At 44.0% G+C, this 19,217-nt stretch overlaps 1 protein-coding gene and 1 long non-coding RNA gene across 6 annotated transcripts in view; one reads left to right on the plus strand and one right to left on the minus strand.

The window, feature by feature from the left end:
* Positions 1 to 19,217, plus strand: part of epha8 (eph receptor A8) — a 265,597-nt gene that overhangs the window by 166,211 nt on the left and 80,169 nt on the right. The gene's annotated exons all lie outside the window — the stretch shown is intronic.
* On the minus strand, positions 467 to 17,862 carry LOC121637556. Its single transcript, XR_006009870.1, has 3 exons — positions 17,852 to 17,862; positions 17,675 to 17,676; positions 467 to 553 (listed from the first exon to the last, which is right to left on the minus strand). It is a non-coding gene; the product is annotated as an uncharacterized LOC121637556 (long non-coding RNA).

Here is a 19,217-nt window from a genome sequence, read left to right on the forward strand (position 1 = left end):
AGCTGTAGTCAATGAACAGCATTCTCACATATGTGTTTCCCCTCTCCAGGTGGTTGAGAGGTGTGGACTGCTAGAACAATAGCGTCGTCTGTAGACCTCTTATATGCAAACTGCAGGGATCCAGGGTGACAGGGAGGGAGCCACAGATGTGTGATTTGTTCAAAGCTCTTCATGATGACAGATGTGAGTGCTATGGGCTGATAGTCATTGGGGCAGGATGCTGTGGGGGTCTTTGGGATGGGAATGACAGTGGAGGTCTTGAAGATGGTGGGAACAACAGACTGGCTTAGACAGGTTGAAGATGTTAGTAAACACCCCGGCGAATTGGTCAGTACAGGCTCTCAGCACCCCACCGGGGATGCCGTCAGGCCCTAGTGCTTTGCGGGGGTTTACTTTCCTGAATGCCTGTCTCACTGTAGCCGTGTCTATACAGAGTACGGTGTCCTCACTGTCCACATGTGGTTTGGTGACGGGCGTGGTGTTGTCCTTGTCAAACCGGGCATAAAAGGTATTGAGCTCGTCCGGAAATGATGCGCTGGACAGCTTCACCGGCCTGTTGCTCCCCTTGTACTCGGTGATACAGCGTAGTCCATGCCATATGCGTCTCGGGTCATGGCTTAGTTGGGCAGACTCCACTTTCTCCTGTATACCCTCTGAGAGGTCCTGACGGTCCTTCTAAGGTCATACTTGGCTGCTTTGTAGGCATCAGGGTCTCCTGAGTTGAAGGCAGCGGTGCGAGCTTTAAGTTTAGCACCTCTGGTCCAGCCCATGGTTTCTGATTTGGATAAGTGCAGATGGAGGTTTTGGGCACAGTGTCATCGATGCACTTCTTCTATGTAGCCTATGACAGAGTCTGTGTACGCATTGATATCGCCATCCGCTGCGTCTGCAAACATCTGCCAGTCCGTTGTTTCAAAGCAGTCCTGTAGCACCTTATCAGCTGTGCTGCTCCATTTATAGATCTGCCTGGGAACCGGTTTTTCCAGTTTGAGCCTTTGTTTGTAAGCAGGCAGCAGTAGAATTGCACCAAGTTTCAGATTTATCAAAGGCTGGACGGAGGAGGGGTTTGTAACTGCCCTTAAATGGGGTATAACAATGATCCATTATGTTATGTTGGTAATATTTTGGTAAAACCATTTTCATGTTAGCTCTGTTAAAGTCCCCCAAAATAATAAAAGCGGCATCAGGGTGTGAGTTTTCAAGTCTGTTTATAATGCCATTCAGTAATTCTAGGGATTGACTTTTCACAGCCTGAGGAGGGATGTATACTACTGTGAGGATAACTGAGCTGAGTTCTCTAGGCAGATAAAAGGGTCTTACTTTAATGGTTCGCAGCTCCAGGGCTGGAGTGCAGTAAGTTGTTAAAATACTTACATCTGTTGCCCACAAAGAGTTAACCATAAAGCACACACCTCCTCCACAAGACTTGCCCGAATCCTCTGTTCTGTCCTGCCGGTAGATGGTAAAGTTGTCCGGCGTGACGGCTCTGTCGGGAATAGATGGGTCCAGCCATGATTCCGTAAAGGCAAAAACACAACAATTCCTCGTATCCCGTTCATAATTGATCTGAGCGCGCAGATCATGTTGCTATGCTACATGTTAGCATTGCTGCTTCCTGTTGTCTGCTAGTAGCTGCTGGACTCCAGGATCTCATGCTGCACCCTGTTCAGGGTGCTCTAGTCCAGAAAAGGTTAACAGGGTCTGGGAACATCTGGATGTGCCCCCCATCAGGATGTTCATGTCCGTGTGATCAAGAACCTCTCAGAGCTGCAGCTTCATTTCTCACCACATGCATGTTTTGTTTCTGCTACATGAAGCATTAAATCAGAATAATTTGATTCAGACTGATTCTATGGATGTAAATCTTCTCCAGCTCCAGCACTTACATCGGCAGGTTTGTTTTACTGAGGCTGAAACAGGCTTCAGACTGTGGTCGGCTCAGTGTCAGTCAGGAACCCCACAGCTCAGTCTCAATGAACCTGACTGAGTCCAGTCCAGACCAACTCCCGGAAACCACACAGAGAGCGGGACCCATCTCAAGGCCCAGGAAAGACTTCCGTCCTGTTTTCTGAGCTTGTTTTTATTCATCTGATCAGCAGATTCTCTCTCAGCGAGGATTTCTCAGTGTTCAGAGAATAAAACCTGAATGGACAAGGTCCAGGGTCTGGTCCAGATGCAACACTCACCTCACACAGCTCAATAGTGAGCGCGCGCATGTGTGTGTGTGTGTGTGTGTGTGTGTGTGTGTGTGTTGGGCTTGGATGGGCTGCTGAGCTGAGCAAATGTGACCAGACTAAGTGTGTGTGCCTCATATCAGTGTGTCCTTAATTGCTCTCACTGTAAGGGGCGCTTAAGTCCATTCTGCACTTCAAGACACACACACACATTTACACACTGATGCACACAGACACACACACACAGATTCAGTGTTTTGATGTAAACTCAAGTGGACCAGTCAACCACTCCACCACCGTCTCTTCCCTTCGTCTTTCATCGCCTCTTCCCGTGTGACACTGTCACGCAACCCTGTGCTCTCACACACACTGCACATGCACGCATGTCGTGCTCTCAGCTGAAGCGTGCACTTTTGTCAGAGGAGAACCACTTAAGCACGGTCATGTACACACATACTGTAAGTCCACGCACACCCTGGCGTCTGATATGTTTCCTCTCCTGCACGCGCACACACATTTACACGCCTTCACTATTAGGTTGACTTCCTCCACCATCTCGTGCCCCCCCACTCTGGGTCTTGTCTGGTCTCGCGTGTGCGTGACTGCGGTTGGGTCAGGTGAGGGTGAATTAGCACAGCGACCCAGTTTGGATCCAGGAGAAACGAGACGTCAGCTGAGGGTGGAAAGTCCACTCTCTGCTTATGCTACCGTAAATAAAAGCTAGCGTGGACGTGCTCTAGATCATTACAGAGTAAATTAAATGCATTTTTAGCTCCTTCTTCCCTCAGTTTCCTTCCACACTTCCTGAGAGCCACATGTTATCAGATCGGCTCCATATTTTCTGACATTCAAATTCTAACAAGTATTGAGGGGAAAATGACCTGTACCTGGACAAAGCTCAGATGTCCCGGTGCCAGTGAACGCAGCATGAAATGTACGTCTACATGACGTTTTACATCAATCAGGGGTGTCCAGCTCCAGTCCTCCAGGGGCACAGTTCTTCAGGTTTTAGGGTTTTCCTGCTCCAACGCACCTGATTCTGATTAAATGTCTCCTCAGCAGCTTCTTGTCTTGTTTTCGGGTATGCTGCAGCAGGAAACATCCAAAACCTGCAGGTCCGCAGCCCCTTGAGGACCCACTTTGCTCATCCTAACTACTATTACATTTGCACGGTTTATGGTACTTTATTATTTCATACTGCACATTTATATCATATCATCATCATGAATAGTATATTGCTCAGCATAGCATAGCATGGCACACATTATATTATATTATATTATATTATATTATATTATATTATATTATATTATATTATATTATATTATATTATATTATATTATATTATATCTAAGCCTGTCATATGATTAAAGTTTTTAATCCGATTATACACAGCCTAAAAATTATTCATGATTAATCACCATTGAAATCTATCTATGCCTGAAATCTGCCCGTTTTTACTGTATTGTATCACCAGAACGAGCCAATGCTACAAATATTTACTGTTAACAGAGCTTCTCTTGGGTAAACGTCAGATGTCTCAGGGTCAGTAAATGCAGCATGTTAAATGCTGTTCTAAACATCTCTACCATGTTCTAGATCATAATTCAGAATTAATACATCATCATCTCCCCAAGCGTCTCCATGGTGATAATTTCTTTCCTAAAAGCAGCAGATGTGACGACTGAAGTTAAGCAGCCAGCACTAATGAAGAAAGTCTAATAAAACTGATGATATGGATAAAAACAACTTTTTCCTTTTATCATTGAAGTGTGAGTGTTTGTGCAACAGTGATAAAAGTCCGACAGCAGCATCACCCAAAGTAAACACCTACTGGTAAAATACATCATTTGCTGGTTGTTTTACTAGTTTTTATTCACTTTTTACATCAGATGATCACTTTAGTTGTAATAATCAGTTCAGTACTTCATAAAATCTAGACTTAAAACAATAACTCATCTGTGCCTCCCTTTTCCTGATCAATACTCCTGGCCCCCAATCAGAACTTTTCTAGACCCGCCCCTGCATAGCTGAAGTAGAAACCCGGTCTACCACCAGCAGCTACCGTGTTAGAGAAGGTCCTGCCAGCAACAAGACTTTAGGGTGAATATGTGACGGTGTGAACCATGAACCGCTAGTTTCCTCCTCAGCTGAGCCATAAACACAAGAGAGGAAAGCAGATCAGCTGATCACTGACAGCTGTCATGATTCACGGAACAACATGAGACGAGAGGGAGGAAGCAGCTGCTGCACAAACAGAGATCCTCTAGAGCAGCCATGTTGGTGCAGGACACAGGAAGATTTAAAAGGGATGTGGAAATGTGCAGGTGTGGAACCCTCTCACTGGGAAAAGAGTGTGTGTTAAAAACCCTAATTCTCCACTGAGACGATGTCCATGTGTTGCTCCATTAACACTGTTTATTCTCAAGTCCATTTATAGAGCCAGCTGGCTAAGCTCTTCCATCTTTCCTCTCCCCTCTCCACGTTCCGCTATCATAACAGAGAAATATCGGATGTATGGGGCATGTATGTCATGCTACACATGCGCTAAAAATAATAACGCAATTAATTACATAAATCAGTTAATGACAGCCCTAATTTAAATTATATTATATTATATTATATTATATTATATTATATTATATTATATTATATTATATTATATTATCCTCCCGTGGGCTCACCACCTGCAGGAGGGGCCAGTGCAGTGTAAGCTGAGCGGCTGCCAGAGGCAGGGACTCACTTCAACGCACAGCTTCTGCTCTGGAACTACTGTCCTTGAGACAGTCCCTTCCGAGGATTCCCTCGTTCCGCTGGGGGACTTCAATGCTCACGTGGGCAATGACAGCAAGACCTGGAGGGGTGTGATTGGGAGGAACAGTCCCCCTGATCTGATTCCGAGTGGTATTTTGTTGTTGAACTTCTGTGTTCATCATGGATTGTGCATAACAAACACCTTGTTCAGGCATAAGAGTCTCCACATGTGCACTTGGCACCAGGACACTCCGCAGTTCGATGATCGACTTTATAGTTGTATCGTCGGACTTGTGACCGCATGTCTTGGACACTCAGGTGAAGAGAGGGGCGTAACTGTCAGCTGATCACTGGTGAGTTGGCTTAGATGGTAGGGGAGGATGCTGGTCAGGCCTGGCAGACCCAAGCGTGTTGTAAGGATCTGCTGGGAACATCTGGTGGAGTCCCCTGTAAGAAAGAGCTTCAACTCCATTCTCAGGCAGAGCTTCAACCATGTCCTGGGTGAGGCGGGGGACATTGAGTACGAGTGGGCTGTGTTCTGTGCCTCTATTGTCGAGGCGGCCAGCCGCAGCTGTGGCCGTAAGGTCGTCAGTGCCCCCCGAACTTGTTGGTGGACACCAGCAGTAAGGGATGCCGTCAAGCTGAAGAAGGAGTCCTATTGGGGCTTTTTGGCCTGGGGAATGCAGCTTTGGCAGTCGCTAAGGCAAAAACTTGGGCATGGGAGGAGTTTGGAGAGGCCATGGAGAATGACTTCTGGACGGCTTCAAGGAGATTCTGGTCCACCATCCAGTGGCTCAGGAGAGGAAAGCAGTGCTCCGTCAACACTGTGTACAGTGAGGATAGGGGGCTGCTGACCTCAATGTGGGTCTGCAGATATGTCTCTAGTGCAGGGCTACTCAATTCGGTCTTACGAGGGCCGCAATCCAGCAGGTTTTCCACGTACCCCTGCACCAACACACCTGAGTCAAATTAATGAGTCATTGTGTAGAACCTTATTGGCTGTTAGAGCCACCTAATTTGACTCAGGTGTGTTGGTGCAGGGATACATGGAAAACCTGCTGGATTGCGGCCCTCGTAGGACCGAATTGAGTAGCCCTGCTCTAGTGCCTTTAGATGCCTACTGTACAGTATGTGGTACAGACTTCTGACCCATACAGAAGAGTTGGGAGCACCACTGCTTTATAGACCAAGATTTTGGTCTTTGCTTGGAGGTCTCGGTTTTCAAAGACTCTTTTCTTTAGCCTTGAAAAGGCCCTGCTTGCACAGCTAAGGCGGAGGTCTATTTCATCATCAATGACTGCTTTTGATGACATAAGGCTACCAAGATATAGGAATGGTGTCGGGTGTCATTTCTTTGGGGGGCCGCACAGCCCTCCATGTGCTCACCAGAGGTAGCCTGACTGCCATTAGGTACCGAGATGAGATCCTCAGACCCCTTGTGAGACCACATGCTGGTGCGGTTGGTCCTGGGTTCCTCCTAATGCAAGACAATGCTAGACCTCATGTGGCTGGAGTGTGTCAGCAGTTCCTGCAAGACGAAGCATCAATGCTATGGACTGGCCGCCCGTTCCCCAGACCTGAATCCAACTGAGCACATCTGGGACATCATGTCTCCATCCACCAATGCCACGCTGCACCACAGACTGTCCAGGAGTTGGCGGATGCTTTAGTCCAGGTCTGGGAGGAGATCCCTTGGGAGACCATCCGCCACGTCATCAGGAGCATGCCCAGGCGTTGTAGGGAGGTCCTACAGGCACGTGGAGGCCACACACACTACTGAGCCTCATTCTGACTTGTTTTAAGGACATGGCATCAAAGCTGGATCAGCCTGTAGTGTGTTTCTGTAGTGTGTGGTGGTCTCTGTGGAAATGGGTAGGCTGGCTCTTGGTGTGATTGGATCCCCAAGATGTTGTTTCCTCACAGTGGCGCCAAGCCAGATGTTTAATACTTTTATTATTTTTGTACTAAGAAACATAAATTAGGGAGTTCATGTTTGTGTATAATGTAGTGAGGGGGGACGGCTCTGTTTGTGCATATATGTGGACGTATGTGTGACTGTGAGAAACAATGATGGGTGTGGTTTTTAAATTGCTATGTCATATACTTGGTGGGTGAAGACTTGTTTTACTTTAAAATGCATACATTTTTTTTTCATCATGTAAAGCACTTTGTGTTGCCTTTGGCAAGATAAGCGCTTTATAAATAAAGTTTGATGTGAATTCATTAACAGCTGCACTTTAATTAACTACTGAACAGCCACTGACAGAACAAGATAAATATTAATGGACATTTAAGATGGCTATGACTTGTCTTCATTTTTATTTAACTATAATAACATGCTAATATAGAGTTAACTTTGTACATTTAAATAGTTTCTACCAGCTTTAAATGTTGTCCAACATTTACCTAACTTTCTGTTTCTCCTCTCTAACCAAGGATGCCTGTTTTTAAATTTCCATACCTGACTCTCACTCCACAAGACCGGCCAGGTCCAGTTCTCTTCTAAGAGCACACACACACACACACACACACACACACACACACACACACACACACACACACACACACACACACACACACACACACACAGAACAGCACTACCTTCCTTTAATTTCCATGAAGCCACCATTTTAGTTAGCTAGTTTCATATCATTTAATGTGCCAATCACCTGCTGTTTAATATATGAATTCCACTCTCCAGGGCCCAGTTTCAGAAAGCGGGTTCAACAAACTCTTGAGTTAAAAGCGCAACTCTGGGTTGACCAACTCTGAGCTCTCAAACTCGCTTTCTGAAACGGGGCCCAGGTTGGACGACAGCGTCCGTAACCGTTTCTCCACCTGCCCGTCAGGAGAAGCTGCAGCAGCCTCTTTGCGGTCATCAGGCTCCTTTCTGAACTGCCAGCGGTAGCTGTAGAGTCCCAGAATCAACAGTGGTAACAGCACAAGTAGCAGCAGCTTACTGAAACACTGAAACTGTGATTTGACTTTGTTTTCTTTGTTTTTTTTCTCCACGTTCCCTCTCCATTAACTACTTGTACAGCCAAAAAAAAAAAAAAGAAAAAAACTTCTTCTTTTCCTGCTGCTGCAGTTTCTCCTTCTTCCTCTCATCTGCTCGCTACTCTTTAATTCGCGGTTGTCTAGCAACCAGCCATCAGCTGATAGGAATGCAGGTCAGGATCGGGACAGACGGCCAAGCCAAACAAAGATCTTACAACTTGCAGCTTTCCTTCGGCGTCGGCTCAACGTCACATTTGATGGAATGCCTCATGATCTAAACGGGCGGCTTCTTGGCTAATTTATAACTGGGAAAGTGAAAGTTATGTCACGAAACCATGTTGATACGTGTCTTTGTGCATTTTTTTGTGGTTATATGGAAATTGGAACCTTTTCCAGTGGGTACACAGTGTATACCTTCGTATCACGTAGACTACACCACTGAGTGTGACTCCAAATCCAGACCTCCATGGGTTAATAAAGTTGATTTCCATTGATAATTTTTGAGTCAACAGCTATGGTGAGGTCTATGAAAGCCATGTAAAGCGGCTGGTTTTGTTCCCTGCATTTTTCTTGCAGTTGACGAGCTGACTATGTGGGCGAAATCCACTCTGAGACTCTGGAAGAATGATTTTTGCTAGGGTGGTGAGTCTGTTGGCTAGAACCTGAGCTAGGGCTTTCACTATGGTGAACAGGAGAGAAATGCCACAGTAATTCCCACAATCTGCTTTATCTTCCTTCTTAAAGATGGAGACAATTAAGGAATCCCTAATCTGTGCAGGGATTATTGTCATGTTTCATGATCTTGGTTTATGTTCTGGTGTTTGTCATGTTTAGATTCTGTTTAGGTCATGTTTGGGTTTCTGGTTTTGTCATGTTTAGTTCAGTTTGTAGTTTTCCCTCATGTGTGCTGTGTTTTCTGTTCCTGGCTCCTTAGATCACCTGGTCTGATTTCTCATTCACTTCACCTGTTCCTCATTACTCCCTCTGTTTATATATGCCCCTTGATTTTCAGTTGTCTTTGTCAGGTCCTTACGTTTACCCATGTCATGTCTTGGTTCCTGTTTTGAGTGCCGGAATAAATCTCATTCTGCCTCCAGCCTTTACTGTCTGCATTTGGGTCGTCACTTCCACCACATTGTGACAGATTATCTCTTCTTCCCATATTTTGGGAAGCAAGGCATGGATGTGTGGCCATCAGGTCCAGCAGCCTTGTTGTTTCTCATCTTCCCAATGGTATCCTGTACCTCATTCAAGCTAGGTGGCTCTCCCATGCTTTCGATTATGGGCTGTTGTGGGAGTTGTTCAAGGCCATCCATCTCAGGAGTACCGTTCTTGTTCAACAAATCCTGATAGTGCTCCTTCCACCTGTTGGCAATTGCCACCTTGTCCTTTGGCAGTGTGGGCTCATCTTTAGAGCGAAGGGGGGTTAGGCAGCGGTATCTCTCATATCTCCAGAATCAGCAAGCTGCTGGATCTGTAGAGCCTTTTTTATCCACCACTGATTCTTCAATTTCCTAACTTGAGTTTGGACGGCTGCCTTCGCTTTGGCACGGGCTGCTCTTTTAACCTTACAGTAGATGTTATTTTGCCAGGTGATGAACATCTGCCGCTTTATGTCAATGAGCTGTTGAATCTCAGTGTCATTGTCATCATACAAATCTTGATGTCTTTTTCTTTTGTGGCCGAGGATGCTTTTGCAGGACTTCATGATGGTAGGAGAAAGTATGCCCCAGTGTTTTCCAATATCATCCGGACACTGTTTGGGCAAGGCTGCGCTAAGAGCATCCTGTAGCTGTTGTTGGTAGATGGTTTCACCTAACAGCTCGATGTTAAGCTCTGACCTTTCTGCATCCTTCTTTTCTGCATTAGGCGGTGTAGCGTTAAGCGTCATTAAACATTAAAGATGTTTAATAAAATTATTAATTTGAATAATTTCTTGGAATTATTTATTAATTTCCTCATGGGGCACCACCACACAAATAGCTTTATTCTAATCTAATGGCTGTGTGGACACCATTAGAGAACTAAATTAATTAATTTAATAAATTAATTAATTCAAGCTAAAAATCAATCAGTTATCAATCAATCAGTCTCGGGACGCTAATAACGTGAATTCTTACGTCGAAGGGACCCATAACATGGTTCAAAGGAGAAGTTCACAATAACCAGACCAGTTTAGGATAAATATGAAATATTTATTACTAAACTAATAATGCATAAATGAAAAGGAAATATTTACAAAGGACTTCACATGGGAAAATGAATCCAACATTGTAAAATGCAGAATATGGAGTTCAAACCAAAATCTTATTTCAATGTGTCAGAATGAATGAAATGTATGCAAGAAATGAACAAAAGTGAATTAACCTGCGGTGTTAATTAAGCTAAGGTTCAGGACTGAAAAAGATCTCTAAATCCTAAAAGAAAAGAGGGAAAACTGAATCTCATCTGTTTAAAGCTGGAAGTTTAACTAAGATGTAGAACTACTAAGGTTACTGTCAGACAACCAACCATTCTTAGAGCAGATAAGCAGAGAATTGATCCGAGCAGGACTCGTCCGGTTCTGTTTGGATCGAGCCGACTTACGACCGTTGTAGTGACTCTTCCAGCAAATGAGGAAGTTGGCACAGGTGGTCTGGATCCCGAGCGACTTCCCAGGAAGGCCAGAAGATGCGTCACGTGGTGGTCCGAAGGTTTGGATCAGGCAGCTCTGCGGATGCGGAGCCTCCCGCGGCTCGGCTGGTGGTATCGATGATGGACAGTGGATGACTTGCGGTGATATGGCAAAAGATGAAAATGTCCAGCGCTAGGTCAGCCAAAAAAAGAAACTCTGTAGGATCTATTTAGGATCTATATTAAAAGTCCAAAAGATAAAAACATAGCTAAAGAAAAGCGAAGTATTAGCTGGAAAAAGGAATTAACTACGGAGTCCAAAAAGGGACCAAAATTGTCAATCATGCATCTGGTATGCAGGCACAAACTTTAGTATCGGTAGTGATGTTCTTCACATCACTGCAAACCTAATTCTCTGGCAGCATCTCTCTCTCTCTTGCGTTCAGACGAAATCCTAACTCTGGAAGAGAGTCATGTCTGGAGAGGATGGGTTGAAGGGAACTTGAAGTCCACTTAAGGAAGAGAGCAACGGAGGAAGAAGCGAAGAGAGAGCCAACTAACTCTTTGTTCTGATTTCAAAAAGTGTTAGTTTTGGAGGCCCACCCCATTGAAAGGATGGGACCATTATCTTGACCAATAACAGTCTTGTGGGCTGGTTTTGGGTCAGATAGCAGATCCAGAGGGGCTGGTCTGATCATTTTGTAAAGACTTATCAAATTAAACATTTTGTGAATATATCTATATATCTAATTCATTAAAGCCTTAAATGAGACATCATTACAATCCATCAGTGAATCATCGAAAAGACAAGAAAATAGTAAGAAGGTTATATCTCACACAAACACAGTAATAAAGTTTCAGGTCACCAATTAATCAAGCTTGTTGATTGCCTTGTACAAAATGATAATGATTATACGCATGTGCATGGTATCAAGATAAAACACACATATATATATGTATTTATTTAAATGAACATTTTAGACAAGTAAAGTATGATATTTTACTCTTCACACAGTCTTGTCTTCTCTTGTGCTGGGACACAGAGAAACATTAAGACACTTTATTACCCTCTGGAATGTTAAGATAAACGTTTCTTGGTGTGTCCAGGTGTCCTGTTAAAGGGGGTTTTCGTTTATCAGTGGAAGGAAAACACAAGTTAAGAAGAGACAGTTTCAAAGTGGACATCTTGGATAAAGAGTTGCATCTGGGATCCTTTGGTTGTTAACTAAAAAGCAAATTTATGTTGCAGAAGATTAAAGTTCAGAAATTTCCCAGGTCTCGTAAATAGCCTAATGATGTCCTCCCAGTCCATGTTGGAGAGAGTCGACCTTTGTTGACCTGTGGAGCTGGAAACCAAGTCATAAATTTGAGTCAGACCCCCACTTTGGGAGTGAAACTGTTAGTCTGTAAGGGGAGAAAATCTTGATGTTTAATTCAGTCACGATTAAACAAAAGTTCCAATCTTTATTTTGAAGACGCTGGAATCTGCTACAGCGGGTAGACATAGTGGTGCGAATAAGGTAGTGGTCAGTTTAGCAATCGTCTGCCCTAGTCATTGCTCTGGTGTTGAGGACATAATAATAATAATAATAATAACAATAATAACAATACATTTTATTTAAAAGTGCCTTTCAAAACACCCAAGGACACTGTACAAAGGAACATTAAAATAGTTTAAAAACCACTATGTACAAAAAAAACATTAAAACAGTTAAAAACAATAAGTACAAAACTAAACGGAATGGAGGACAACAGAAAGATGGAGAATGACTAGATGGCATAGGACTGTCTGAACAAATGTGTTTTGAGTTGTGATTTGAAGAGAGGAAGAGAGTCTATGGTACGGATGTCAGGGGGAAGAGAGTTCCAGAGATGGGGAGCAGAGCGGCTGAATGCTCGACTCCCCATAGTGACGAGACAAGCAGGGGGGACAAGAAGCTGGAGAGAGGAGGAGGAGCGAAGTGAACGGATCGGAGTGGCAATGTGCAGGAGATCAGATATATATAGAGGGCCAGATTGTGTAGTGCTTTGAATGTAATGAGGAGAATTTTAAAGTTAATTCTTTGTTTTACGGGGAGCCAGTGAAGTTGTTGTAAGATGGGGGTGATGTGGTGAGTAGTAGGGGTCCGTGTAATGATGCGTGCTGCAGAGTTTTGGAGGAGCTGCAGTTTCTGGAGGGATTTATTGGGGAGACCAAAGAAAAGTGAGTTGCAGTAGTCAATCTGGGAAGTAACAAGACTGTGGACGAGGATGGCAGTGGTGTGGGGGGTGAGAGAGGGACGGAGATGAGAAATGTTTCTCAAGTGAAAATATGCAGACCTGGTGATACTGTTAATGTGGGAGTGAAAAGAGAGTGTGCTGTCGAGGACGACACCCAGACTCTTTACCTGAGGGGAGGGAAGGACAGTTGAATTGTTCATGGAAATTGGATAACTGTTAGATTTGGAGAGAGTGTGGGGCGTGCCTACCAAGAGGACTTATGTTTTACAACTGTTGAGTTTGAGGAAGTTGGATGAAAACCAAGAATGAATTTCTTGTAAACAGGTGGTGAGGGAGGTTGGTGGAAGTGAAGAGGATGGTTTGGTAGAGAGGTAGAGCTGGGTGTCGTCCGTGTAACAATGAAAATGAATATTGTGTCTGCGAAGGATGTAACCAAGTGGAAGAAAGTAGATAATGAAAAGGAGGGGCCCCAGGACTGAGCCCTGGGGCACACCAGCAGAGACATCATGGCAATCACACACACACACACACACACACACACACACACACACACACACACACACACACACACACACACACACACACACGCATACACAGGAAGTGAAGGAGGAGAATTTCATGAGTCAAACTAATAAAAACACGTTGACCTGGAGAATGAAGCCAAACGGCCGGCTGGGTTACCTGCTCCTCATTTCTTATCACTGATCTTTAAACTGAAGTTTAATTTAAATTAATTCTGCTTGTAAGGAGTAAATTAACTTACTGAGCTTAAATATTTTGTATTTAGATTTTTATTAATAATCTCCACTAGGGAATGTGATGCTAATGTCTCAACCTAAGTCATGCTGTCATGTTGGTTTTCTTCTGCAACCTTCCCAACAAGCCATACTGGTCCAGTATGTTTCCAACTGGTCTGCCATGAACTTTAACATCTAACCTGCTGACTGAGGCCTGGAGGGTCTGAGATGCAGCTCTTCGGTCTGAACCAGCTGCGACATCCAGTCCTGGAAGATTATCAGCTGTCTGGAGTGAGAAAAATCCTCCTCTCGGCAGGACGATGGCATCCAGGTGGTCTGAAAATGACCTGATAACAGCAGCAGCTGATGCTATGAGATAATTGCTGCTGTCTGCTCTTATTCATCCTTCATTCTGGCCTTAAAGTTGGAATATTCTCCTGTTTCATTCTAACCCTGTGTAACATGATGGTAGATCAGCTGGTGATCCAGGTCTGATTACCTTGACTCATACCTGGTTTTTAATGACAGTCTGAACGGCATAAATCTTCTAAAATCCGACCCAGACTACGTTCCTTTGTGGTCCTAGATGGGATATGTATCTGATCTGTGTGGAAGCGACCTCCGTCTGAACGGTCACGTTGTATTTCACCCGACTTTGACGTCACAGAAGTCGGACAAACGTCACAATTCTGCTGTTTCGCGATATTTACTGTTGTTTTTTTTATTGGAACTGAAAAGGACGACTACACACCAGCAGCTCTGTAAATATACCAATGAATGAAGCAAAGTAAAGCAGTGAAGGAGGGGCGGGGTGTATTTACAGTTAGCATGTGGTAACGTGCGGCTCACGTTTTATGTCCTAATGGTCGAGTCGGGTTTGGTGATCCTCCTAGCAGGTTTTGCGGGTTCGGGTTGGTAAAACTGGACCGTGCAGGACTCTGCAGACGAGCTCGGCTGCATCGTCTGTTCATGCCTCTGTACAGCAGGAGGAGCCACTGCTCCACAACAGGCCGTTGTTAACCTTCATGCGCTCCTTTTACCCCTTCTCCTTCTCTCATCAAGTAGACATGATTTTATCGGTTCAGAGTGGAGGAACTTCCACACTGATAGACGTGAAGCATCCAGTGCATCCGTAAATACAACGTGACCTGTTATCCTCTGCACAAGCGTGTCACTTCAGTACTGTTCACACTGCACCGTGATGATCACAGTGGAATGGAATGTGAACGACCTTGCAACACAGTTGGATTTCATTAAAAAATCTGATTGGAGCATTAAGACCTGCGTGTGAATGTAGCCTGAGTGATGACAGACATCTTCGTAAATATGTTATTACTGATCACTGGGAAAGGGCTTAAATAGTGATACAAAGTTTACCTGTTTTTTTTTGTTTGTTTGTTTGTTTGTTTTTTGCAAGGCTCGTGAAATCTTAACGACTGGCGGTAATAACATTGAATCTCTAATGAAATCAGTGTCGTCTTTCCATGAACCCTATCAGACCAGGGTTAAGGTTCAGGTGGTGAGCGGGTCGTCTAATTGGCAGTTCTGCTGCCTCCTGTTGTTCCATCACTTTATACTTAAGTTGCGTAACTCAGTTCAGACCATAGACTGTATATAAAAGATGGGCAGAGCCTCCGTGACATCACCAGTAGGTTTCTGAAGAACAAAAGTGAAGCTCGTTGGGTGGTTCCCACCATCTCCATCTTGGCAGTGTCACGCCTGCCGTTGCTCCCGGAAAATACAAAGATGGGCAAAGTGGCAGAACTGAGAGGGGGGCTGTGAGCGTGGGGGTGGATGATTGACGTCTATCAGACTCTGAGCTGCCTGTAGCTAACAGCTAACTGAGCAACCTCGGATCTAACGGTAGCTAACCAGCTAATGGAGGTAGGTGGGCTAAAGCTAAGGTGTGCTGTTAGCTGGCTAAAAACCGCTGCTGTGCTGCACTCTCCCTTCTTACCGCGGATATTGGATACCTGTCAATCAAAAGGGCACACCCCTAATCATGCCAAATTTGAAGATTAAATAACATCCAAACGTAGGTGTTAGAAAAAAATCCACCCCCTCACAGTTGTCATGAAGGTAAACTTGACCTTTTAATCCTAAAATGGATTTTTGTACCAGGTTTTAAACATGTTTATTTCTGCTGTGAAGTTGGTCTTTTTAACATGGGAGTCTATGGGGATTTGTTCTGTTTTGGAGCCCCTAGTGGACGAGGGGGAACTGCAGTTTTTTTCACTTCCGCATAGGCTTCACTTTTTACTGCTGGAGGGTGGTTCAGATGCTACTGCAGGTGTGGACGAAACCATTTTGCAGGGGTGAGGAGGGGATTTTTTTCAGATTTTAGACTGAAAATTTTATAAAGGAAATATTTCTGGCAATCTGCTGGAAGAAAGGAGGACAATCTTGACTCAGTTCTCCAGGTTTAGCCTTCAGAGAATCCCAGTGGCTTTTCTCTCAGACTGGCCTCCTCTCTGTAGGTTCGCTCGGAGCTTTCTGACTCATATCAGCAAACTGTCCTCCACGTCATGGAGGAGGACGAGTCTTTTAAAAGTAAAAAAGTACTTCTCAACTGTATGAGTATGAAAGTAAAATATAAACATGCATGAATTAAATAGTTGTTCTTTAGTTAACTAGGCCAAATAAAATAGTCTGGCAAAAAAAAAAAAAAAAAAAAAAAAGAAAAAAAAAAAGAAGTTCTCACCAAATAAATTATTTCAATAATTTTCTGCAGTGTCACAACATTAATTTCCATCCAGAGTTGTATTGATTTCTCTCCAAGATCTTGTATTAAAGGCTGGATGATGAGGATTTTTTCTGCAAAAATAACAGGAAGCTTCCATAAAAACAATCTGTCTCCTACATCAACAATGTCTCTGTCAAGTTTTTCTCCTTTCAAAATAAGAGTTCCATGATGGAATAATTTTGGTGCAATGTGTTGCTCTTTCCTACTTTCTGGTTCCTTAACCAATCATTTGCAACTCCCCACGGTTGCCAAACAACAACAAGGCAGCGTTTGGTATTTTATGTGGGCAAAAGAGCAGCAGCGTGCAGGTATGGAAGCTAGTAAAAGAAGCGGACCAGAAATAGTTTCAGAAAAACCTAAAAAGCCTCGGCATCCTGCTAAAAAAGCAAACAACCAAAAATGGAATAAAACAAGGATCAATATTGGAGAATCTTTTGAAAGGTGGAGTAATCTGAGCTGGCAAAGTTTCTCCTCGACAGGTAAACACCGGAATTTTGCTTAAATTAACCGAAAAGTTTATCTTGATTTACAAAGATTTTAGTCTAATTTATTTCTCGGCACTAATTAAATGGATGTGTGTGACTGTATGGACGTATTAGTGGAGTAAACTGGTGGCCTGTTAGTTTACAACAACAAATGTGATGATGTTTGGACCAAGTGAATACTGTGTTTGTCCTTATAAACGTGTGAAATTACTATCAAATTAATTTATTAAGTGAGACTAAGAGAGAACTGCTGCTGCGTGGCATTTGTTGATTAATGTAGCTTTTGTTTACACTACTTTATGCTAACGTAAATTAGCGCGTGAAATTAGCGCTAGCATTGCAAAGCATAGCAACTTACAGTGTGTGAATCATCTTTGCTCCTCCTCATGATGTTAGCTGGCGCTATGTTCTCCGTCCTTCATAGACTGTATAAAAGAACCGTCCTCTCACAAACCGCCAACCTACAGAGACTCTCCAATGTGGGGGAAGAGTCTATAGCTGTGTCCCAAGTCAGGGTCTGCACACTTCGAAGTGTGCCGACTACGTAGGCTACAGAGTGTCCTCTGTAGCCTACACACTTCAAAGTCTGCTTAACGTTCGTGAAATGGGACAGCCTACCTAGTCTACAAGAATTTCCCATAGCAACAACACAGGACGTTTAGTCACTTAAACCTCTTAAATTACTCGTAGGAAACGTTAGTAGACGCTGAACACGAGCGGCAACACTGACAGTAAAAAAAAAAAAAAAAAAAAAAAAAAAAAAAAACACGGTTTGAGGCTTTGTTGTTTTCCAGCCGGTACACACTTCATTAACCCCTTAAAAGTCATTGAATATCAAATTTTACCGAATTTTAATGTCACCATTTAACAAACATGCTTTAAATGTACTTGATTTTAAGTGTAGTTAAAAAAACATACTTTTTTTTAAATAAAACTTTATTTAAACAATACGACTCTTCTGAGGTTGCTGATTCGCCACCATCCTGTGCGCAATGAATTGTGGGAGAAAAGTGGCAGTGAAGGATGCATCACCTGCAGCCTTCGTTTGAGGCCAAACGAAGTGCGGATTCGAAGGGTGGATTCAGCGGGTCCTTCAAATTCTGTGAATTGGGACAGTACTTCGCGCACCGCGATGACGTATGTGGCCAACGAATCCACACTTCGAAGTGTGCAGACCCTGAATTGGGACACACCCTATGTTTTTCTCTTTCGACTGCAGTTCTGATTTGAAACACTAGGTGTTAGTGCTACTTATTTCACCTTTAATGATGGCGACCACTAAGCAAAGCCTTCTCCAGCACATCCCAGATATCCTCCATGGGCTTCAGGGGCCTCATTTATCAAACTGTATGTAGCAAAGCAAACTACAAGTGGCGTCTGCGGTGCAAAAAGGAAATGCTGGAGACCAAAGTTTGAATCCCACAGGAGTGAATCATTCAGGAGAAAAGTTCTGCTAAATGACAGTAATGATGCGGTAATGTAGTCTTTTGTTTTAAAGTATAAAATCAATATGTACAGATACATCTGAGACTGGTAGCAGTTTATTTAGAGTTAAATAATATTTCTTTCGGGCTGCATGGTGGTGTGGTGGTTAGCACCGCTGCCTCACATCAAGGTCGCTGGTTCGAGCCTCGGCTGGGGGAGGTTTGAACCTGAGGGGAGGTGGCCTTTCTGTGTGGAGTTTGTATGTTCTCCCCGTGTATGCGTGGGTTCTGTCCAGGTTCTGTCGGGGTTCTGCGGCTTCCTCCCACCATCCAAAGACATGTTGTTAGGTTAACTGGTCACTCTAAATTCTCCCTAGGACTCAGTATTTGCGTGAATGGTTGTCCCTATCTGTGTTGGTCCTGTGATGGACTGGTGAGGGTGTACCTGCCTCTCACCTGCTATGTTGGGATGCTGGGATGGGATCCAGTTTACTCGTGACCCGTAATGGACTAAGAGGTACAGAGAATGAATGAATAATATTTCTTTCTAGCTGCTGGGTGCTTCAGCTGGGTGGGCGGTGCCTCCACTCCAGACTGCCTCCACAGGCGTGTACAGTAGGACTAGACATGATGGCTGCATCCCTTCACCCTCCTTTTCTTACCCTGATGCTCCATTACTCTGGACCATCAGACCTGGACTCATCAGACCACATGACCTTCTTCCATGGCTCCAGAGTCCAGTCTTTATGCTTCCTAGCAACCTGAAGCCTTTTTCTCCGGTTAGTCTCACTGGTTAGTGGTTTTCTTCTGGCTCCACAGCTGTTCAGTCCCTTGAGTTCCTTCACATTGTTCATGAGGAAATGTTGTAACTTTCACTATCAAACATGGTCCTGAGTTCTACTGCTGTTTTTCTTTGATCTGGCTCCACCAAACATTAAATCACCGATCACCATCATTCAGGATGGTTTTCTGCCCAAGTTTCTTCCTGGAAGACGATGGTTCCCACCATCCTTCCAGTTTTAATGACGGTTGGACAGTTCTGAACCCAGATCTAGTAGTTTCTGATCTTC

The sequence above is a fragment of the Melanotaenia boesemani genome, chromosome 3 (assembly GCF_017639745.1).
Source record: "Melanotaenia boesemani isolate fMelBoe1 chromosome 3, fMelBoe1.pri, whole genome shotgun sequence".
Lineage (NCBI taxonomy): Eukaryota > Metazoa > Chordata > Actinopteri > Atheriniformes > Melanotaeniidae > Melanotaenia > Melanotaenia boesemani.